Raw genomic sequence first — 22,044 nt, 5'->3', positions numbered from 1 at the left:
AGATGTGCTTTGCTGTAACAGCAGGAAATGTCATACTCTGTTCAAGCCACATGCACCCAGCCTGTTCTGGGGCAGATCCCTGTTTGAAGGGGCTGTGCTGGTTTGCTAGCCTATGGGCTGGGGCTGCTGGCCATCAGATTCAATTAAAGTGACTTTCACAGCGAACAGAGTTTGACTAGATGGGAAGCTGCAAAATGTTATCAGAACTCGAGGTAAGAGGAAAAAAAAGTGTAAACTGCAAGTTGCTTTGCTTTTTCCAATGGTCAAGCTGCAATAAACGTCAAGCTCAGTATTGTGCAAATATTTATCTCAAGTTGAACACTGGGATGCTTGATGCAGTTTTGAATCTAATTAGAATATTTTCTTGATCTGAACAGGATGTTATTTTGAATAAGAAGCGTTGGACAAAGGAAAATGTGTGAATTCTCACCTTAAAAATTTAACAGTAGTGCTATTTTGTTCCTTCTGAATCAAACAAAGCAGTCGGACTGTTTATCTTTGAGCCATGCAAAAGAGGAGTGAATGCTAAATATGGTTTAAATCTTCTACTTACACCAAGAATCTGTCCTCTAAAATATACTTGCTGAAGAAAAAAAAGACTTTTAGCCCAGCTCCAGATCAGTGCAATCCAATTGTTTTGTCTTAGCTGCAGGTTTGCATTTGGTTTTGGCTTGGTTTGACTTTGGCTCTCACAGCAGGCCAGCTTCTTCCTGCACCGCAGTTGATGTTTATCCTTGACAATCTTGTTGAAATTTTCTTGTTTCCTCCTCGTTCCATTGTGGGTTTTTAAATATTTTTTTCACCTGTATTGTTACACACAGCTAACCTACGCCGTTTACTACAAACGTGGTTTATGAAGCCATGGAGGAACCACGCTCTTGCTCCTGCTTTGAGGATGGTTGGGATGTCATCGTGCCTGCAGACGACCGCAGCATGTGGTGGGACTTTGCTGTGAGCCCAAACCCTAGTGTGTGCAGATGGGCCAAGCAGCGCCTGCTCTGACCTAGAGCCAAGACTTTCCTACAGGTTTCTTGCAAACGGACCAGGTTTTCTCTTGTAGCTTTTTGCCTTTGCTCTTGTGAGAGAAACATCGAAGGCTATGCCAGACTTCCAGACTAAATTCAATCCTTGGCTGTGCTATCTCTATTTGATCTTGTGCCAATATTGTCCTTGAAACAGCTCTTCTCCTCTCAGCTTGTATCTTGCTAGGTCAAACAAACTGGTCTTCTGTTAGTCTTCCATTGCAATGTATGTTCTCTGTCGCTTGATTGATTATTGCTATAGTTCTTGGCATCTTTGCGGAAATCATTTCTGCGACATGATTAAAAGTATCTCGGGTGAGGTCAAGCAGGGACTTATATAGCAGCATGGATGTCTTCTGACGTCTTCTGCTTCTGAAGAACACATCTTGCTGAATGTTTTAAAATGAAATTTTCATTTTCTGTTTCCTGTTTGTTACCATCACCCTTTGGTGCACTCAAGTCTCTTTCGAAAGCCTCTTTTTCTAACCAAGGAACTCCTAGCTAGCAGCAGAACACTTTTTCCTTCTTTTGCCTATGAGCTTGCTCATCATCCGCACCATGGGGCTCCATCCTGGTGTTATTGCTCTGGTCTCCTCGGAGTCATTTCACTTGCCCTGTGTGATATTTCATTGACGATATTTCTCAGCATCATATCAGGCATTTTACTCAGTCATCCTGGTTTGCATTCTAAAAATCACGTGAAATTGGTTTGAAGTCCAACTCTCGGAGTGATTTTATTTGTAATCCCACTTCTATGCTTACTCCTGGTAACCTTCGAGAGAGATTTACTTATCCAGTTATTCTGGAGCTCTTCTTCACGATTCCCCTGCCCTGTTGCTCTGTACAGGATGCAAACTCCTACTAATCTTTGCACCCACTAGCTAAAGAAACTCCAGTCACTGTTTCCATTCCCCTGCCTAAGCTTATCACAAATGATTTTGCTCAGTTGCTTTCATTTATCAGAGCTTTTCCTTTTGAATAATATCAAATATTTAAATTACATTTTTAGTAATTGTATCATTGCAATTAACTTGATAAGTTTATCCACGGTTTGCTATTCACACTCAGTTCCATTAGGCATTTGGGACTAGAAATGCCACTAGGTTCAAGATGTTCCTGAATGTATTTTACACAGTGAAACATGTACATGCATTAATGTGCAAGTAGCTAATTCTGTAAATATGTTTTAGCTCCTATGCAGGACTAAAACTTAATTACTAGCTGCTAAGGGTCAGCAAAACAGCCCTGATTCATAGGAGTATCACCCCTAAACTGCCAGCTAAACAAACCAGAATCACTTCTGCATATGTCGGCACTAATTTCTAGTTTCCAGCTCTTGCTGTTGTATATCCCAGGCCCCTCTTAGGTGCTGAGTCTCTCCACACTGCCTTGGTCAGGGCTTGGTAGCAGAACATTCTGCAGTAAAACAATAAATAACTCAGACGTGGGTTTCAGCCAGGAGACGGTCACTCATTTCTCACTTGCCACGGCTGGCAGCGCGTGAGGCAAAGCAGAAAAACCTGCACGTGGCACTGCAAAATCTGATTGACTGGGTGCCTGGGGTTGGCGTCTGGGGGCAGAAAGGGCAGGGTGACCGCTCCAGGCTGGGGCAGAAGGGGCCCTTTGGGACTGAACCAGGCCAGCATATGCCATTTCCCCTGAGTGTGATGATGTGAGTTATTTAATGTAAACTTAATTGTTTCAGCGATGGATGTTTTCATTAGTTTCTTCTCAGTGATGGCTTCTACAGGCAGTCTTGGTTGTTTAGCTGGAAATAAAGGAGTTATCTTATGCTAAAGATAGAGGTAATGCTTATAAAGTTGGTAATAGGCTTTCTGAAAACCCAAATATGGATGCTTTGTACATGTTAATGAGGTGGTGTTTTGCTGTTGCCATGCTAGTATTGAAGGAGTTTATAAGGACTGGCCATATCTTTCAGTGGACCAGCTGGTAAGACTGATAAAAAAAACAGGCAAGTGCTTAGGCATGCTGGTCCATTTATTTCAGTTCCAGTCAGTTTAGTTAGTTTAATAAAAAGATACGACTTCTTACACGCTTGAATTCTCTTGTATGCTGGTTGCTTCTTGGTATTAATGTAAAACTCACGTTTTTATGTGAATGACCAACTTTACCTGCCTATCTCTGACTGGTAAAATCTACCAAGCCAGTGTTTACTCAGCCTTTTAAAATACATTTCTGAGTTCTTACCTTCTACTACCATCCCTTGCTTGTTGCTGAACGCATTTTCTCTAGGGTTAATCGAGAGCAAATCCTTTGAACTCTCGTTATTTCTGCCTGATCTGGTGCAGGGCTCTCTCTAAACCCCTTTAGTGGAATGGGTTATATAAATTATCAAGGGTTAGGCTACAAAAAAGTTTAATTAGAAATTCAGAAATTGGCCTTCGGCCAAAATATAATTTTCTTTCTGTAAGCCCAATTTGAAACAAAGTTTTGCTGCAGATCTTAACCTAAAATTTCCAAAGTGAATTATTTTTATTAACTCTTACTAAACCTGTTACCTCTGAAGCACAACAGAGTTTATATCTGGACCCAGAAAATGTAGTTTTCATAGTGGCTGGGTCTATTTTTCTCTAAATGAAGCCTCTGCCCTAGGGTTTTTCTGCTTGGCAAGACTTCATCTGCGCAGCACTGTGCTTGCACAAGCCTGGAGGCTGCACCGCGCGTCCTCCATCACAGCAGCAGGACCAGAAGGCAAAGGCTGCGCAGATCGCAAGTTTGTGGGCCCCTGACTCCTGCTCCAGTGCAGCAACAGAATATAAACATGCTCCTGCTGGCATCTAAAATAATGATAATTAAAAGAACTAAAACGACAGAAAGGCCAAACACTTCCAGAATTTTTAAAAGTTAATCCACCTGGGTGACAGGTCTGTGATAATGTAACTCCAGATCCAACCGAGACCCTGGGCTGTCCAGCCCAGTCCCTGTAGCAGAGCTCATAGTCAAAACCCACCGGCTTTCCCTGCTAGCTCAAAATACAGCTCTCCCCACCACGTATCCTCTCTGTCCCTCTCTGCATATCTTTGAACAGATGATTCTGTGATATACCAGCAAGGTATCATTAACATCTGCAGTGTTTTGATATCCTTGGGGGAAAATGCTACCCAAGTGCACAATGTTTTTGCATTTTTTTAATCATTGTTGTGTTGGATCCCCGATGAGGGACTGGTATTCCTGAAGATACAAGACATTAAGCGGGGGGAGGGTTGTAGACCCCCAGGTATGTACCGCAAGGGCAGCTGCCTTCTGTCATGCTCAAAACCCCCTTGGGACAGGAAAGCAATACGCTCCCTATTCCACCTAAATGATTTTATCACCACCCCCAGCCTTTGTTTTATTCTTCTGCCCGTTCACTATTTTAATTATGATTTTTTTTTATCTCTCTGGGCACCGAAATCTCTTGGATTTTGCCTTTTGGTTCACTTATTTCGGGAACTCATTAAATGCCTGAGACACGTGTTCATTATTAGAAAGTGAAAACAAGTCCCTAGCTGTGCCATGGGAGAGACTTCATGGTGAATTACCGTAGTTAAGTAGTGGCTTAACAGCTTGAGACTCTTCTAACATTAGGCAGGGTTTTTTTAGACCTTTAATGCATGGCAGATTATGATGCTTCCTGTACTGAATGGGATGAGGTTATTGTCTGTGGTTGGTTTAATATGGATCTTTGCAGGGGGATAACATACAATCCTGTACATGTTGTAGAGGAATTTGATAATGTTCTCTGTTTGACGAGAACAAGGAATGATTTAAATGGAGGGGGAGTGGGGGGGGAGAACCACAATAATAAGCAAAACCCATCTTACTACTTAGCTACTCTTACAGACCCTTCTAATGCAATTCAGGCTAGAAGTGAAGTTGAACGATGATGTGATTCATCAAACTTCAAATTTCACTGGAGTGCCATACTTAGACAAAATTATTTCTTCTGAAGAAGCTCGTTCCCCTCATCCCTCTACTCCTGACAGTTGAGATCATTGAAGCCTCTTGTGCCATTGGGACATTAAAAAGCCCCAGCAGGTGCCCTGAGAAGCATCCCAGTCAGTAGTGAGGCAGCAGAAAGGAGAAATTTTGTGGGTACTGGTGGGGAGGTCATGCACATATCCCTGTGTCACTTTGGCTGATGGATGCTGAGGTGAGATATTGCTGTTTAGTGACCAAAACAAAAACACGAGAACAAGACTATTCGCTCATGAGCTTTTATGGCTGTCTTTTCTGTTCTTTTGTATTCTTCATGACGTGATGGTAGATTTTTTATACCAGTTGCTTAGTTGAGAAAAAACTTGTCTGATCTGGGGAGTATTAGGTTGTGAAGCTCAGTGAAAACTTGAGAGGAAAAACTCTCCTTGAATATCAACCAGATCTCTAATCTGAAACTTGAATCTTTTGGGATTCACACGTCATTTGGTATCGGATGGCAATTTCAGATCACAGAACTAGCTAGAAGTAATAATCCAAAGATTTGCAGACTTCTGTTGTTTAATCAGTCATAGCTATTATGTGCTCATTCTGGGCATACAGACAGGTATGCATATTTAGAGATTTATATTCTAAAATGAGGACAGATGATGTAATGGGAATCCAAGGCAAATGTATGCATACTCTCAAATGCGTGCATAAATTTTGTTGTAGCAGGGAATTACCACCCTTCCAAAGGGGAAAATCCAACCTCCCCCCTCCAAAACCAAACCAAACCAGCCACACAAATCATTTCCGTTATAAACAGAGGCTGATAATAGGCTCATGACCATCCCTGAGACACCCATTCAGAGTCCTGGGCAGGTGATGTTACCTCTGGTTGTCATAGCCATGTCCCCTTGCACCAGTGGTTTCCATAAGCCCCAGAGGTGGATTGGGACCCTCCACCTCCACGGTGGGATTCAGCCCCTTGGGGACAAACCTCAGCCCTTCTGTGGGGCAGTGATGGGGAAATGGAGACAGTTGCCCACCCTACCCAAACTCCATAGACACTTTTGCTACAGGCTCTCATTTTTGTTTAATTGGATTGCTTTTTTATTTTTCAAAAAGTTTCAAGAAGGAGTTGATGGCACTGTTCGTCAGAGGACCAGGCTGCTGCGTTATCCTGCAAGCAGCAATTCTGCAAGACAAAAAGCCAGCTGTGAACAGCAAGAAGTGGTCCTCCATATCTTCTCCATCCTGCACTGCTCCATACTGTGCTGTTGTGCCAAATCCCCGGCTGCAGCGAGCAATGTGGGTTTAACCAACCCCCCTGGCTTGGTTAAAGCACAAACACTCAGGGCTCTGATGGCACTCACAGCCTTGTGGTCTGTTCCCCTGGTTACAACTCATCCTTTCTCCTGCTACGTGCTGTTATCTTCTGCATCTACCTAAACCACAGTACAATCCAAATGCAATGTGTTCTGTAGTGGCACCAGGAATTTATTGTTTTGCTCTGTTAGGTCCCAGGAAGGCAGTGGCTGCAGAGGACTTGAAATCAAAACCCTGTTTTGAATCTATTTTTATTGCTTATTAAAAAGTGTAAGAATTAAAACAGCAAAAACAGCCACCATACCTTGCCTTTTGGATCCCAAGAGCATTAGTGAAGCTAGTAATTAAAAGGAAATACAACTTTATGCCTGCAGTTGAAGAGGCTTGATATATACCTTTAAGGCAAAAACTATGGAGTTTCACATGCTCCTTAGTCATTTTTCACAAGAGAATGCCTATTTAATGTCAGAACCAAAGTGCTGAACTGAATTCCCATGAATAGAGCTCAACCTCACCTGCTAAGCAATGCACGCTGTACTGTGCACAATGTGTATGCAGCATTAGGGATGTATCCTGTGCAGTGTATGGGGGAATATTTCCTCCTTCAAATAATCCCAGTGGGGTTTGGGACAAGCTCTAACCAAGCTGCTCCCTGTGCCTGTGTTGATCCCCACCTACTCAGGGTTAAAGCATCTTAGTGTTTACAAAAGCATCGACGAGGAAATATCAACTAGTTTAGAAGAATTATTATTAACTGTATTAAATTTTTCTGTTATTTTCATAGGAGGAAAAAGGAGGAGGATAGAAATATGGTGTGTTTCTTTGACCTCTCAAATAACACCAGTAGTTGGATGTGTTAGCAGCAAGTCCTGCCTAAAAATACCCAAGAACTAACAGCTTTGCTTCTTGTTTTCTTTTCTTTTTTTGGTCCTATCCCACCACTCCCCCCCCCCTTCCATCCCCTGCCTGCAACCAGCACAGCCCTTGCTGGCCATGCAGCGAGGAGACTGGGCAGTCCTGCAAGTTCCTAGCAAGACTGGGTGCAGCATGGAGCCCCGCTAACAAGCCCTGCAGAACTTAATAGCTCAGCTTTTGGGGAGCGTGTCGCCTCCAATGAGGGTGTGCATCGCTGCGTAGGGAGCACCCACTGGGGATGGGGTCTCCCAGGTTTCAGACCTGTTTCTGCCTGCTTAGTGCATGAAGACACAGATGACTTGCGATGCAAGTCTTCTCATTGCTATTCAGGAAGTTCTCCCTGCCATTAATGTTGATTAATACCGATTTTTGAACTTGCTCGGAAAGTTCCAGGATAGTGGAGGAAAGCTGAATTTGTATCACTGTTTTAAAAATAAAATATAAATAAGGCTAACAGTGTGAAGGTAATTGGTACAATACACTTGCATGCTGTATGCATGCTGTTTTCTGTAAGAAAGGATGATGTAAACTCAACATGGCACACATGAAAAGGATTAAAACCTCATTAAGTAATTGATTTCAGGATGATTTTTGAGTCCTGTGTCTGGGGAGGGGGATCAGGTTGTTGTGCTCTCCTGGTGCTGTTGCTGCAACTTCTGTGTTGCCTTCTAGTATCTGGTTTTCTGGAAGGATCTTTTAAAAATCATGTGGAGTCAGAGAGAAGCTTGAGTAAAAATAAAGGAGGAATGTGCATCAAAGCTGAAGAGCTTGTATAGAGAAGCTTAACCTCCCCTTACGGAGACAACAGCAGCATGGTAATGGCCCGTAAGAGCAAAGCTGGTAACAGGTCGTCTCTTCTATCTTCTGCTCTGTTTTGAAGCTTTTTATTGAAACTTCATGAGGAATAATAACACAACTCTGTGCCTTCCTTGTTTAGCACACTTAAGAATGGCCAGGTCTCCAAAACTGAGAGCTGAAGCCAGGCAAATGCAGGCTGATGTAGAGGCTCAAAATTAGCAGTGGAGGTGTATAGCCACTGCAGTTTTTAAGCTGACTGTGTATTTTCCTTAAAAATAAATAAATAATTAATAGATCTCTTGTTCAAACAGGCTTTTGCCCTGGGCAGTGTGGTGACCTGTTCTCAGGGGCTTGGGCTATTTACTCCTACCTACTTTTGAATACTGACTGCTGGGCACTGTGTTTGGAGGTGACGGCTGCTCTGGTTTTGCTATCAGTTGTTTAGGAGTTCAAATGTCAACTTGACACTTCAGTGAACTTTCTTAGCGCAGCTATTTTCACATGTGACTTGTGGGTGTGGAAAATGAGGCCCGAGCAGACGAGTCACTTCTCAAGGTCTCTGCGGTGGAGCGTGGTGGTATGTGGAGAGCTGGGCCCTCGTCAGGGTGGTGGCCTTGGTGGAGCACGGTGCCAACGTGGTGACACCACTCTGATAACCGAATTAATTCACTCAGGTACTCTTTTACGGAGCAGTCTGCTGCCATGAGAGTCTTGGCCCATCTCGCACGTATGGCCCAGGCTAGCAGACGTGACAAAATGCCTTCTTGTCGAAATCGTGAAAGGGAAGAAAAACATGAAGAGCTGTGTCTCTGTGGACTCTGACAGTGGTCTTTGGCTTAATGGCCTGATTATCTTGCTTTCTTCCCTCTTGCTGCACTTGTTTCAATGCCTACAGTGACACACAGTGGTGATGAGTCTCTGCCGTGCCAAAGCACTCGCCACGGGGAGGTGGCGGCCGGCGCAGGCCGCTGGTGGTGGCTGCCCCGGCCTGGAGCTGCCCGCTGGGCCTGGGCCCGGCCTTCGGGCTCCACCTGGGAGGGCCAGATGAGGAAGCTTTGGTTTTCACTCTTCCACTATATCACTTGTTCACTTCTTCATGATCAGTAGAGAGCTGTGGGTTTCATAAGCTGTTTTGTGCCATAAATGCCACACTCAAATCGTCTTTATTTTTTTGTGATAATGCATTTTTTTTAAGCAGCAAAATAAGTTAGCTTTCTGCCTGTCATATTTCCCCTGTTTTTTACGCTCCCATGGTGCTACAGAGGCCAGCATGAAAGTGTGGCTCAGCTGCTCCTTAGCAGAAGGCTTTCCAGTGTCCTCGATTGCGTCCCCCTTCAGTTTCTGGATGCTGTTTGCAGGGGAGGTAGATGCCAGTTTTCACAAGGATTCATTTGCTTCTTGTACTCCATTGCCTCGTCTCCCAAAGACTGATTTTTTTTTTTCCCCTGCTCTGAGATCAACCAGAAGATGAGAAGCTTTGGGCTGCCTCCCTGCTTCAGCCCTTGCTGTACGTTGGGTAGCTTCAGCCTGGACGTTTCAAAGTCCCACCTCCTCCAGCGAATAAAATAAAGAACCATGCTGATTTGCGTGGTTCTGAAAGGTCTAGGAAGTGAGTGCAAGCTGTAAAAAAAAAAAAAACAACACACATCAAATGTGGAAACTGGTGGAAAAATAAAAATCCGCTTGCCAGGTGTCATCCCTCCGGACAGCTTCAGTACCGGTGGCACGACCACTGCTGGGTGCAGCCCAGTGAGGAGCCGCTGGGCTGGGTCGTCGTCATCTGGAAAATGCTCCTTGCCAGTGTGCAGGTCAAGGTCGAGTTGCTGGCAGCCTGCATCCCTCTGGAGCGGAGCCAAAAGGTTTTAAAAACCTCTTTTTTCTCCGATTTGAGAGGCAGCCCTGTGCCCCCCAGGCTGCGGTTTGCAGGGGGACCCGGGGGGAGCGGGTGGCTGCGGGCGGCACCGATGCTGGGCTGCTCCTGACATTTCCGCCTGCGGGTGCCCAGCCAATTGGCGAGGCTGGAGCAGCGACACATGAAATATGATGATTTTCTGCTGAAGAGGAGGAGTGGAAGAGGAGGGGGGGAAGGAGGGAGGACTGCTCGCTCCCATGGTTCGCATGCCCCGGGGGCTGCGCAGAGGGCTGGCCACTGAGCAGCACCCGGGGATGGCCCCTTGCTCGCTGCTCCCTGACCAGGATAATGAGGCTGGCACCCAGGTGGGCTGGGTGCTGGTGGCCCCAGGGGACACCCCCAGGGGTGCCAGGCCTGGGGCCCTGCTGCTTAGGGGGGATCTGCCCCCCCCGGAGCCCCAGCTGGCTCCGTGCTGTCCCCCGGGAGCTGTGCCTGGGTCCTGGCTTTAAATTAATGGGGGGGTTGGGGGGTGTGGGGGGGGGTTGCTTTGCTAAAACCGAAATCCCACCTCTTGCAGAACGCTTTCTTGCCGTGCCAGGGCTGCTCAGCTAAAACTTTGCAGCCCGAGCCTCAGTTTGATGGGAAGCACTTACCAGAGCCGCTCGCTGCGTGCCATTAACCCTCGCACACCGCCGCCCGGGACCGAAACTGTTAATACCCCAAATCAGTGGAAACCAATTCAGCCCTGATCAGGAGCGGCCATGCAGCTCCCTGAATCGCATCCAGCAGCTGTTCATTTTTATAATGACTGTGCATTTATCCAAGAGCCGAGTGGCAAGTTCTCTGTTTATTATTATTCCCCCCAGAGGAGGAGGGGGGGGGGGAATCCTATTAAAAAAAATCTATAATAATATTAACGTAGAAGGGCTGCTAATGCAAACCACATCTCCCCCTTGCTCCAACTGTGCCACTGCTGCCGCTTTATTAATTTATTTGTGCTGCGGGTGACGGTCCTCCAGAAGTGATAATTGGTGCACTGTATCTTTAAAAGGTTAAAACCCTTTTCAAAAAGGCCCAGACTCATAGTGGGAAAAGACAAGAGAGGCTTTGGCTGGCTTTGGATCCAGAAAACAGCTGCTGATTAGAGTCTGCGTCTTCGGGCTGAATTTATTACATATTTTTCAGCAGCAGGGATTCTAGGAGGAAGCTTCCGTTTGGGTTTCTCGAGCGTGGTTTATTTTTATTCAGAGGAATAACAGAGGAAGGATTTGTTCCGGCTGGAGCATGCTCACAACCTGCAAGATCTCCCATTATTAAACTGCCTACTTTGGGGCTTTAATGTACATGTGTTTTTTTTTTTTTTTATTAGCGTTATTATTATTTGGCAGCGTGCATCTCTCTATATTTTTAATAATTTATTTTGAAAGGAAGCTGATCTCATAATGAGCTTTCTCCTTCCTCACTTGAAACAGGTGCTAATGAAAGAATGCAAATAGCACCGGCTGAGCCGAACATTTCATAAAGACGGGAACAGCCCCCGACCCCAGCCAGCCCCGGATCCGCTGCCGGCACCCACCGAAGGTAGGCACTGGGGTGATTTTTTGTTCGTTGCGTGCGCGTTTGCAGATGGTCCAGTCCCCCCCCGTACTGCGGGTGCACGAGCCAGATTCCATTTTGCCTCTGCTTCCCCCCGAAAGGTGTCAGGTTGCTGCTGCGTGTGTATATATATATATACATACGATGCGTGTGTGTGTGTGTGTGTACGTCCCCGGGTGCCGGATTTGGCCACTGGGCAGGCGATGGGCGAGCTCCCCAGCCGAGGTAACCTCAGCGGTGTCACGGGCGCGCAGCCGCCCCGTAACCCTGTCCTCGCCGCGACTCCGCCGCCCGCTCCGGCTTCCTTCGCCCTCCCTGTCGCATGAATTTATCGTCCGTTGACAGCAACTTCATTTTCTCCCGGTGTGCGTGGGTTGTCGGTATTTCTCGCGCCGTGCAGGTCCGGCGTGGGGCTGCTCCGTGGGGAGCCCCGTCCTCCCAGGGCGATGCTGGGTGGCCCTGCTCCCCTTCCTATCGCCCACGTATAGCCAAGCCACCGTTACCTGATGCTACAGCATATATACGTACATTTTTATTTATTTTTTTAATATTGCGACCCCTATGTTAACATATCCCCGAATACCTTCCTGCCTGCACAAAGCCTTTCTCTTTTCCCTCTGCTTAATTTTATTTGCGTGCGCTTGGTGGTGGCATCCGGGCAGCGCTGGGATGTTCTCCTCAGAGGTTTGTCCTTTGCTGGCAGCTGGAGTTTTTCCCCCGGCCGCAGCAGCCCTGTGCTGGACCTGGCTCTGGTTCTCGCTCAGGCTCCGGGTTTTCTGCTGTGGCTTCCCCCAGCTGCAAGCTGGGGCTTGCAGCAGGGACTGCAGTGGCCTCTCCGGTGGCCAAATCCTGCCCGCGCTGGGATCATCCAGCCCTGTGAACCTCCGAGGGCAGAAATCAGGCCTTTGTCTGGAAGTTTGTGTTTATATCTCGGTGTATTTAAGTGTGTTTGTGAGCAAGGTATTTCTATTATGTCTGTGTGCAAGATTATTTGCAGTTTTTTGTTGTTGTTGTTTTTTTTTTTTTGCTTGGCTGTTAAGGAAAGGGTCTGCAAAAAGTTTACCCCTGATTAATTGTGCAAACTGAGAGTGGGCAGCACATGAAATAAAATACTTATTTTATATAAACAACCCCTTGAGGCTTCCTAGAAAGAGAACTTGTGAATATTTAACCTGACAGATATAAAGTAATCAAACCTGAATATGCAGTCTGCTCTCCCCCTCCTCCCTTCTTCTAAAGGCAAATATTTTTAATTTGAGTTTGATGTGGGGCGCAGGCAGAAGAATATGATTTTAAATATGATTAAAATATGCTTTTGACCCAGTGGTAAGGAAATACTCCTCTAAGCCTGGTTTTTGGCTGTATTTGCTCACGAGGACAGGCAGAGGTGGCAGAAAGGCCCCTGTCCCTGGGGTTTTGTCTGATGCCCCGCTGTGAGCATCTCCCTGCCTGCCTCATCCTCCCGGGCATCCAGAAATGGCAAATCCAGTGAGAGGGAAGCAGGTATTTAATCCCCCAGATCTCATGCTCCCTTGTGCCGAGCCAGCGATGCTCATCTCTTGCCAGTTTTGGTGCTATACCGACGAACCCAATGCTGCGCTAGTTTTTTTTTCTTCTTTTTGGAGATTTGTTTCTAATCAAGTGGATGCAATTCCTCCCAGCTGCAATGAAACACAGGGGGGTTGGTCTTTATTTCTTCCCCTTGGCTAGCCTGCTTGCTTTGTGGGTTTTCTGCGGGGTGGTGCCATGCAGGAGAGCGCTGCTGGTCTCCGGCCCCGAGCTTGCTGAGGTTGGCAGTGGTCATCAGCGCTGGTGGGAAATGGTTTGGATGAGAAGGCTCCTGAGAAAAAGCCCAAACAGGCAGGGGACTCAGGAGGGGGAGGAAGGGGAGGTGGCTTCTTTCCTACTAAATCATCTCCAAACATTGCCTCATCGCGGTGTCGGGCACCAGCTCCTGCTCTGGGGCCACAAAAAGCCTTCGTGCGTTGCATTGCCCAACCCTCCCTCCCAGCAGCGTTAGCAGGACGCAGCGGATTTGGTCTCCTGCTGCAAAGAGCCAGCGTGCTCCTCTGCAGATCTGGCTGCAGCTGAGCACCACGTGGAGCTGCTCTTTTAGGGAGTCTCTGTAGTACCTTGGGACCGGTGGGAGCTGGCGGCCCTGCGTCAATCCGCCTTGTATTCTTTCATCACCTCCCAAGAAGGGGAAGTGAAACTCAAGGGCAGAGACTGTCACTCCCCGCGGAGCCCCGGTCACCCGCTAGTATCGTGCTCACAAAGGAAGCTGTTAATTATTTTGTTGGAAATAGTTGTAAAACTTCTGTAAATGTACGTGACGTGGAAGGCTGTGGCTTGCAAATGGGTTTTCCAGCGTCTTGGTTCATTTCTGGAAAACGTGGCTGGCCTGTTCAGTCGAGTTGTGCGATGGGGATATTGCTGCCGATAGCTGTGGGTGGGCCTCACGGACCCCTCGAGGGCTCCTTGGGTACGCTTTAGTTCTGGATTTCCAACCGGCCCTGGGCTGGCTCAGCAATTACCAAAAATCTCAGCGATCTCTGTTCATGACGTGGAACTAACCGGTAAGGAAGGTGCCAGGGGAGCAGTAACCCAATGCTGACCTAAACCCAGCATCTTCAGTTGGACCAGCTGGGAGAGAGCCCCGCTGCCTTGCGCTGGTAGGAGCGCAAACCGCGCTAGGCTTGTTTGTGGCTAAAAGAAATCTCCTTTCTCCATGTAAAGTTAAATATCTGCAGCTGGCTCGGCTGAGGCAGACGTATGATGCCGGTTAGGATGGATGCACCAAGGATCTGTACATCCCAGCACGCTGATCTGCTTGATGGCTTAAAGGTGCACGTCGTTATCTGAGGGCCATCAGGTTGAGGGCGGGTCGGTGCTTATCCGTGTTTAGCTGTATTACTGGTCTCGCTGCAAAAGGGGTGGCACAACTCATAGCCCCGATCTCTTTTAGTTCTTTAAAAAGCTTGGAGGCTTTTATTTCAAGAACGGAAATGTACCAGCTATGTAAGTCATGGATTCGCTCGACTCTGATCTCAGTGGTGAACTGAGGTGGGGGGGGGGGGGGGAAAGCAGCGTGGCCTTTTTTTGTTCCCATTTAACCTTTCCGTGTCTTACTTTCTCTGCTGTGTGGGAAACGGGGAGGGGGGGGGGAGCGGGGAGTCATTTGGCCAAGATCTCAGCGTGGGTCCCTGGCAGACTGAAAATACAAGTAATAAGTTGTGACTCTAAGCTCCGACTGCAGCCAGCAGCGCTCGCTCGCTTTTGTTTTTTCAGATGAGTGTTTGCTGGGCAGGCACTGGTGCCAGAGGAAAATGCACGGGGCGGCGGGGGGGGAACGTGTCTCTCGCTGTACAGACACTCCACGTGGTTCGATGCGGTTTGCGCAGATGATGCTGCGAGCAGCAGGAGCAGCCCTGGCTCCTGGGGTTGCGGTGGGGTCTGGGCTGTCGGGAGGTGAATGCGGCGACCGGTTGCTGTTACCCAAATCTTGAATAACCGCGTGTGCTGTGGCCAGCTCGGGGGCTCGGCGAGCCGCGTGTGAAAGCCCTCGTAGCCGAGGGATGCGGGATGCTGCTGGTGTCCCCCGAGAGCAGAGGGAGGGGGAGCCCCAGAAAGAGCTGCTGGGACGGCTCCTGCTGGGGCTGGATGTCTCGCTGTGGCCCAGGACGCCCTAATGACCCCGACCCCAATGGTCCTGGCGGATGAGCCTTCCTCACCCTGCAGCTGGATGATCCCACAGCCCCGCCGCCCCCTGCGTGGGAATCCCGCGGGACTTTGGATGCGTCGAGCACCCTCGCAGACGCCCCAGATGTTTTACAGCTGAGACAGAAACGTGACGGAAAGACCGCCCCCCGCTCGCTTCCCCTCCCAAGTGCCATCTCGGCATTGTGGCAGCTCCGGATGGGGGATGCACGGGCATCTTCTAAAGGAGCTTGGTCGATAAAATCTGGCTGGGGAGACAAGCGCGGGTGGCTGGGCCGTCTCCCACATCCCTGGAGGAAGGGCCCAGGGCTGCTGCTGACTCATGGCCCCCGTTTGGGGGCTGCCAGTAAAAAGGAGTGAGTAAACCCTGATGTAACTAGTAATCTGCTGAAAATAAGTCACCGCAGAATTTATCATTCTGTTAAAGTGCGAACGAGAAAGGCGAGCGCTGCGTGTAATGATGTCAGGGATGATCTCAGAGTCCTTCAAAACACACCTCCGCTATAAACAAAACTTTTAACTCCCCCCACCACCACCCCTTTTTTTTAGGTGCCTTTTGAGTTGAAGCATATTTTATGTACCCCGGCGGGCATTCCTGCTGAATGATGAATTTGAAATCAAAAGGTCTAGAAGGTTTGAAATAAGCAAAGGAAAAACTGGTAAGGAGGTGCGGTTGGAGCTCCTGTGGTCTTCTAAATAAATGCTCCTGTGTGGAAGGACAGAGCCCTGTCCTACACCCTCCATTTCCAAGCCATGTGCAACCCTCACAAGCCACTTCCCATTCGCCCATAAGATTTAGTTGCCCAAACCACACTCATTAGCCCTCATCGCTCTCCCTGGGGACTCTGCCTGATCCCGTGCTGGCTGTCACAGACAGGACCGCAGTCCTGAATGCTGCAGGTGGGTTCCCGTGCTGACATCCTGGCTTTGGTTGCTTAGAACTCATATTTTCACCTGGATTTATTAATTTATTTTTGGTCCTGGCAGCGTAGTGAATTTTTATGGGGGAGAGAAAATTATCGAGCCAACCAGGCTGTTTTTGTTTTTAATGGCTGTACAAGAGCCAGGTTTCTCCAGAAAACTCTTCTCTGCATTTGCTAGAAATGAATACAGCGTGCGACCCGGCACGGCTGGGACGTCTCCAGTAAGCGTGGGCAACTTCTGATAGTTGCATTTGGTTATAACTCGAACTCGTCAGGCAGTAATGATGTACGGTGGAAAAAAGCGTGCTGCCTAGCAAAGGCAGGAGAGGTGCTGCGCGCGCCTGGAAGGCTGAAGGAAAATATTTAGGGTGGCTTCCTGCCTCGAACGAGAGGCGGTGCGGTGCCACGAGAAGGGCAGCAAGAGCACCCGCTGCAGGGGGTGAGTGAAAACTGCTCTGGGGCCGGATCCGGATGGGGCGTGCGGCTCGCAGGGTGCACAGGCGCACCGCTGGCAGACCTTAAATAGATAAATAGGGTCACAGATGGAAGGTGTGTTTGTAACGAGCGAGTTGCTTTTAGGAGTGCTGGATGTGTACTTCGGTGATGTGAGTGAGGGCGTGCTTTCCTGTAGGGGCAGAAAATGTGTTTACTCTGTTATGCTGTGCAATAAGAATTAATGGGATTTTTTGTTTCCTTGTGAAGCCATGGCACTGGAGTGGCATGGAAGCAAAAGTCCCGTTGTAAGCTGTGCTCCTCATTTGCATGCTGTATGAAGTTCTTCCTCCTCCTCGTTGCCCTTGCACGTCCACAAAGCCAGGCACACGTGTGTGCCCTCCCCAGGGGCCGAGCGCTGCCGCCAGCGGTGGGGATGCTTGCGCTGATGTTTCCCCAGCTCCCTTGTGGTTTCCCTGCACTACAGGCAGATTAAGGCAAGCAATTGGGGTTTTTACAGAAATGCATCACGCTGCAAAGCAAAAACATTTTGCTGCTGCCTGGGGAGCTGCCCCACCTGTGTGAGGGTAGAGCTGTTTGGGGATGGATACTGGGAAAATGCAAAGGGCAGTGGTACGGGTGGCTGGGTCAGAGCTAGGGTTAGTATTAGTCGCCCTGGTGTGAGCCCCCTGGCATGACTTCCAGCCACTCTTCTTTCTTTCTGTACCTTTGTCTTGCACCAGTAAATGGGATAATGTCTGTCTGCATGTTATGGCCCCTTACGGAAGGGCTGAGGCTCTTGCTGTCTGTGTCCAGATCCCGGTCCCTTTGTGGGATCCTGGTCTTGGGAGATTCCAGGGTGCTTTGTAATACAGAGTAGGTTACAAAAACAAAGGAGATGCCCTTCCATGAATTGTGCAAAAAGTTTATTTTGCAGGGATGGGCTGTGTACATGGGGGTAATGCAGAGAAAAGCTCTGTCCTCGCTTCACCTCTTACTGGTACCGTTTGTATTTCCATGCTCCAATGGGAACAGCTTTGTCAACCGGGGGGGACCGATGCTCCCAAACGCTGGTAATGTAAATAGCAGCAGACCTAGAAAGAGTTCTGCAAAACAAACTTGCATGGGGAGTACCAGGAAGGTAGCTAAATCCCCCAAACACTTAATTTTCAAGAAATATAGCTTATTAATGAATACAGGAATGAGACAAGTTATGATAAAAGCTAAGCAAAGGTTCTGATTTTTGTACCTGCGGCTGTCAGGACCTCTGTTCCTCTTGCCATTGAAATATCGGGGGGCTCTGGGGTGATTTACCCCCTGGGTAAATCTGCCCATTGGTTCTGGTGCTGCCTTGCACCTCCCAGCACTGTGTCCTGGTGTGGTGCTATTGCTTGCGAAGATTTTGCACATCACAGGATGGTCCTCAGACAGACGGCTGCCGAAGGAAGCTGTAGGATAGGTTTCTGTTGCTATTTTTGTCAGCATTTATATGTTTCTTAGTCATTTTTGCTCAGAGTTTGCCATTGCAAAAGCTGCTTGGGGTCCAAAGTAGTGTAGTCCCAGACCAAAAATGCATATTGGGATGAATAACTTGATTATGAAAAATCTTATTTAGTTCTGCTTGGCTGAATAACCATAAAATGAACCCGGTACTCAACAGTGATCGGCAAAGGGGGCACGTGGGGAGGATACTCGCATTGATATTGCATGAAGGTTGCAAAGTTAAGCAATCAAAAAAAAAAAGGAATAAATAAGTATTAGGTTGAACAAGTAATCTTAACTTCCCTTTGTGTGAGCGGTGGTTATCAGATAGAACGCAATCTTGTGTTATTTACAACTTTCAATAAATAGATATCTAAGATAAGCTTGATCGTGTAATTAAAGACTTTTGACACACGGCCAGATGCTCTGCCTTTATGTTTGTGTAAATGAGAGCAGGGGGTGGCTGTGTACCGCAGTGCCTGCGCTCAAGTGGCTTTAAAAAAAAAAAAGAGGCTCTTTGTCCCAATGTGACTGCGTTTTGTGCGTCTAGATGGTACAGAGGGATGGGACTGTCCCCTCTGCGGGGCAGAAAGGGAAACTGAAAATTGGAAAGATAACATCTGAGTGGCTGAAGGAGGCCAGGTCTGGCTTTGCAACTGTTTATGAAAGGTGTGCCCTCAAGCAGGAGCATTGCCCTGATTTTCCAGGCAGTGTTTCGGGAAGGAAATCGAAGCTCCCCGGGGGACAGGCGGTGACTCCGTCCTTGCGGCTGAGCTCCAGGAGCTGGGGCTCTGCTCTGGGCTCCTGATCTCAGAGGCTGGGGGGCTTTAGGGTTGTTCTGAGTCTATTTGCAAAGACCCAGGAGAGGGGAGTGGGATCTGTCCTGGCCTCCTGGAAGAGCTCCGCTGGCTGCACGGGTTCCAGCACCCATTGCAGTCCAGAGGGATTGCTCGAGGTAAGGACCTGCGTGGCAAATGGGGTCTTGTCACTGAGCACCCCATGGGCACCTTGGATTTCATACCCCCAAACAGACCTGCAGTGGCTGTAATCCTAAGAAAAGTGTGGCAAGGGGCACTAACGTTGGTACAGAGGTGGGAATCAGAGTATTGGAAAGAGGGAGAGGCCAGCCGAGTTTATAGGGTTTACATGCTGTCACGTTCTTTGCTTTTTCTTAACAGGGAGGAATTGTTGCCTTAAGTTTCATGAAATTTCCTATGGAACATTTTTTCTCCTAAAGATGACGGAGGTCTCGGTGCTTTAACTAGGGTGTGCTGCTCCCAGAACCCGAACTTATGCCAACAGAAATCTTCTGTGAACTCAGTATTTGTAGACTTAGCACCGACTGACTTTGACTTGGAGTGTTGCAAACAAAATTTTATTCCTGTGTGTATATTTCTGTATTTGTACCAGATCCGTGAAGCGGTATGACTAGCTCCAGCAAATAACCCCACTTGTTTTTGGGGAATGTTTTTAGCAGTCTAAACCTTTCTAAAACCTTAAAGCCACATAAGCAGCTTAAACCAATCTAAAGCCTTAGATCGTTTTAAACAGCTTGTGCCAATAGAAAGACTTAGATTATTTTAAATACCTTAAACAGATCTAAAGCTTTACTGAAAGAATTTGGCCAGTCTCAGATTTGGTTGTTTATTTGATTTGATTTCATGGGTGTGTTGGTCATCCTTCGGCGACTCTGCCTAACCACGGCTCTGGAAGACGCCTGGATTTTCTGTCTTGTGATGTCTACGTTTGGGGTATTTGAAGAGTTGACAAGTGAACATAAGTAAATCCTGACTCTGTAACCTTAACTCTGCCCTCAGGTTATGATCATCGGTAATTTCTGTATGCCGTTCCAGGTTATTTTGGCTAAATATACATCTCATTTGCAGGAGAAAAATAAATTCTATTACACCAATTAAGGATTTTCAAAGAATCATGGTGGCCTGAATTGCCCTTTGCAGCCTGGATTCTTATGACTTGCTTATGTAGCTTTGAAAATCCCATCTTAAGATGTGGTAGCTTAATTAAACCCCTTTAAAAACGTACATAAATGGAGGAATGAGTCCAGACTGCGACTTTTGTTAATTTGGACATTCTCTAATTATTGCGGGCTTTGTACTACAGCATCCTCATGGTGTTAATGTAGGATCTAATACTTCCTTCACTTTGCAAGGGGAAATTATAAGTAATTCAGGCTCAGAGCTGGGGGCTCTAGCTTTTGTTTTTCATAATTTAAATGAGGTGGAGTTTCACTCCCACGCCAGCCAGCCCTGAAAGGCCGAGTTGTTTGCTTTCCCTTGGAGCACAATGGCACCGAAGCCTTTCTGCTCCAATCAAAAGGTGAAGCAGCAGCGTCGCCAGGAATTATTTTTCTAGAAAATATGAAAATAATAGTACTAGAGACAGAGGAGGATATCGTCGGTGAAATTTTCTGCTCGGGCTCCTTAACCAAGAGAAGGAGCTGACGCACTTCTCCCGTGCTGCGTGCTCGGCTGGGAGGTTGCAGCCTGCACGCCAGAGCCGTTTCTGCTCATTTCAGCACTTTGAGCTGGCACGTCGCTCAGATCCCACTTGCACCCTCGATGCTTTGGCCGTTCAGTGAAATTTATCTTTACCGTGGGCACCGTGGCGAAGTTTGCGTTAAACCGCGTGGGTTTTCGTGACGATGCATGCAAGGTAGCGTTAACCTAAAGCTCTGTTCTCACTGTATAGAGCGGTAGGATTGGAACAGACCCAAGTAAATTAGAGATGAAAACGTGGCAGCTCATGGAAAAGACTAACCTGGAGCAAACCTGGCACGTCCATGCCTTGTCCTGAAGAGCTCTGCCATGTGCATTATCTGAATTTTGATCTCTGCTCCGTATAATTAAAGCAGACGCATGCAGATCTGACACTGAGGCAGTGTTTTAGGACTTACAGGTATTATAACTGCTTTAACTCGTAAAAAGCTTTAGAAAACTAAGAAAAAGTTTCAGTTTCATTTTTAGATATGGCTGTTTCTTTCAGGCTCGAGTGTTAGATTGCTAGCAGGTTATTCACAGTGCGGCTGCTAATAAGTTCTGGTCTCCTGCAATTTATTCACATAATAAATTAATATATTTATTATTCATAGAAATAGTTGGTGAGTGCTTGCTTGAAGGTGAACTGCTTTTTCTTTCAACTTGCCAAGCTCTGGATTCTCTTGCGGATGGTATCATTCATACTTAAAGCAAGAAGCCTGACTGCTACCCCAGTATCTATGAGAATATCTGATGGAAAACTCTGGGATTTTACAGAACGCCTATTTTTTAAAGTAAGTTACCAAAAAAAAAGAAAAGAAAACACCATTAAAGGCCTACAGAAATTCCTGGGGGTTATGCAGTGCTGGAGATCTCACTCCAAGCCTGGCTCGAGCAGCTCACGCTGGGTGCTGCTCTCTAGTACACGATAAATAAAGTTCCTTTCCTCTCTTAGAATATCTGGCCCAAGTTGCTCAGGATGAAGTTCGCTAGAAATGTAAACAGGCTGCAGCTGGGTAAACCGCTGCCGAATCAGGGTGGAGAGCAGAGCAGCCTTTTAAATCTAATTTTTTCTTTTTTTTTTTTTTTTTCCCCCCATCTATAACCTGTTGACGGGGACTGTGTTTGCTTCTGTAGGCTTACGGCAGTGTCGTGGATCTTTGCACCCATGGCCCCAGTGCCTGTGTCTGGCCGGGTGAAATGGGGCGAGCAGGTTGCTGTTGGGTTTCCTCCTGCTTGGGCAGGAGCAAGGGCTAGTTCTGGAGCCGGTGGAAAAACCGTGAAGCCACGTGGATTCCTCGTCCGTGACAGCTTGGAGCAGGGACTGTTTTTTACCTAGCTTAGACACTTTTACCTTTAAAAACAAACAAACAAAAATACAACAAAACCCTCTTGCTTTGCTGCAAGCGCCCGAGTGCTCTCGGCTCTGCTTACCTCCGCCTGGAGGCTCGAAGCAAAGCAGCCAGAGCAGCTGCTCCCTAGGGCAGCCTCTTGCTCTGAGCTGCCCGTCCCGTGTTCTCTGCCATTCACAGCATCAGCTCCTGAAGCTGCTTACTGAAAGAAAA

General features: G+C 47.5%; 1 protein-coding gene across 6 annotated transcripts in view; it reads left to right on the top strand.

Annotated features, from left to right (window-relative positions):
- HIVEP3 (HIVEP zinc finger 3) overlaps nucleotides 1-22,044 on the top strand; it is a 303,544-nt gene that overhangs the window by 33,036 nt on the left and 248,464 nt on the right. For 4 of the 6 annotated variants that reach the window (XM_083810197.1, XM_083810207.1, XM_083810205.1 and 1 more), the window contains exon 2: nucleotides 11,307-11,415. The gene's annotated coding sequence lies outside the window, so the exon portion shown is untranslated. Of the gene's footprint in view, nucleotides 1-10,896; nucleotides 11,175-11,306; nucleotides 11,416-22,044 lie in introns of those variants that run through there. The other 2 variants (XM_083810199.1, XM_083810209.1) reach the window with 1 other exon arrangement.

This window comes from Anser anser (genome assembly GCF_964211835.1).
Source record: "Anser anser genome assembly, chromosome: 24".
Classification (NCBI taxonomy): domain Eukaryota; kingdom Metazoa; phylum Chordata; class Aves; order Anseriformes; family Anatidae; genus Anser; species Anser anser.
This window is presented reverse-complemented; position numbering and strand designations above follow the sequence as displayed.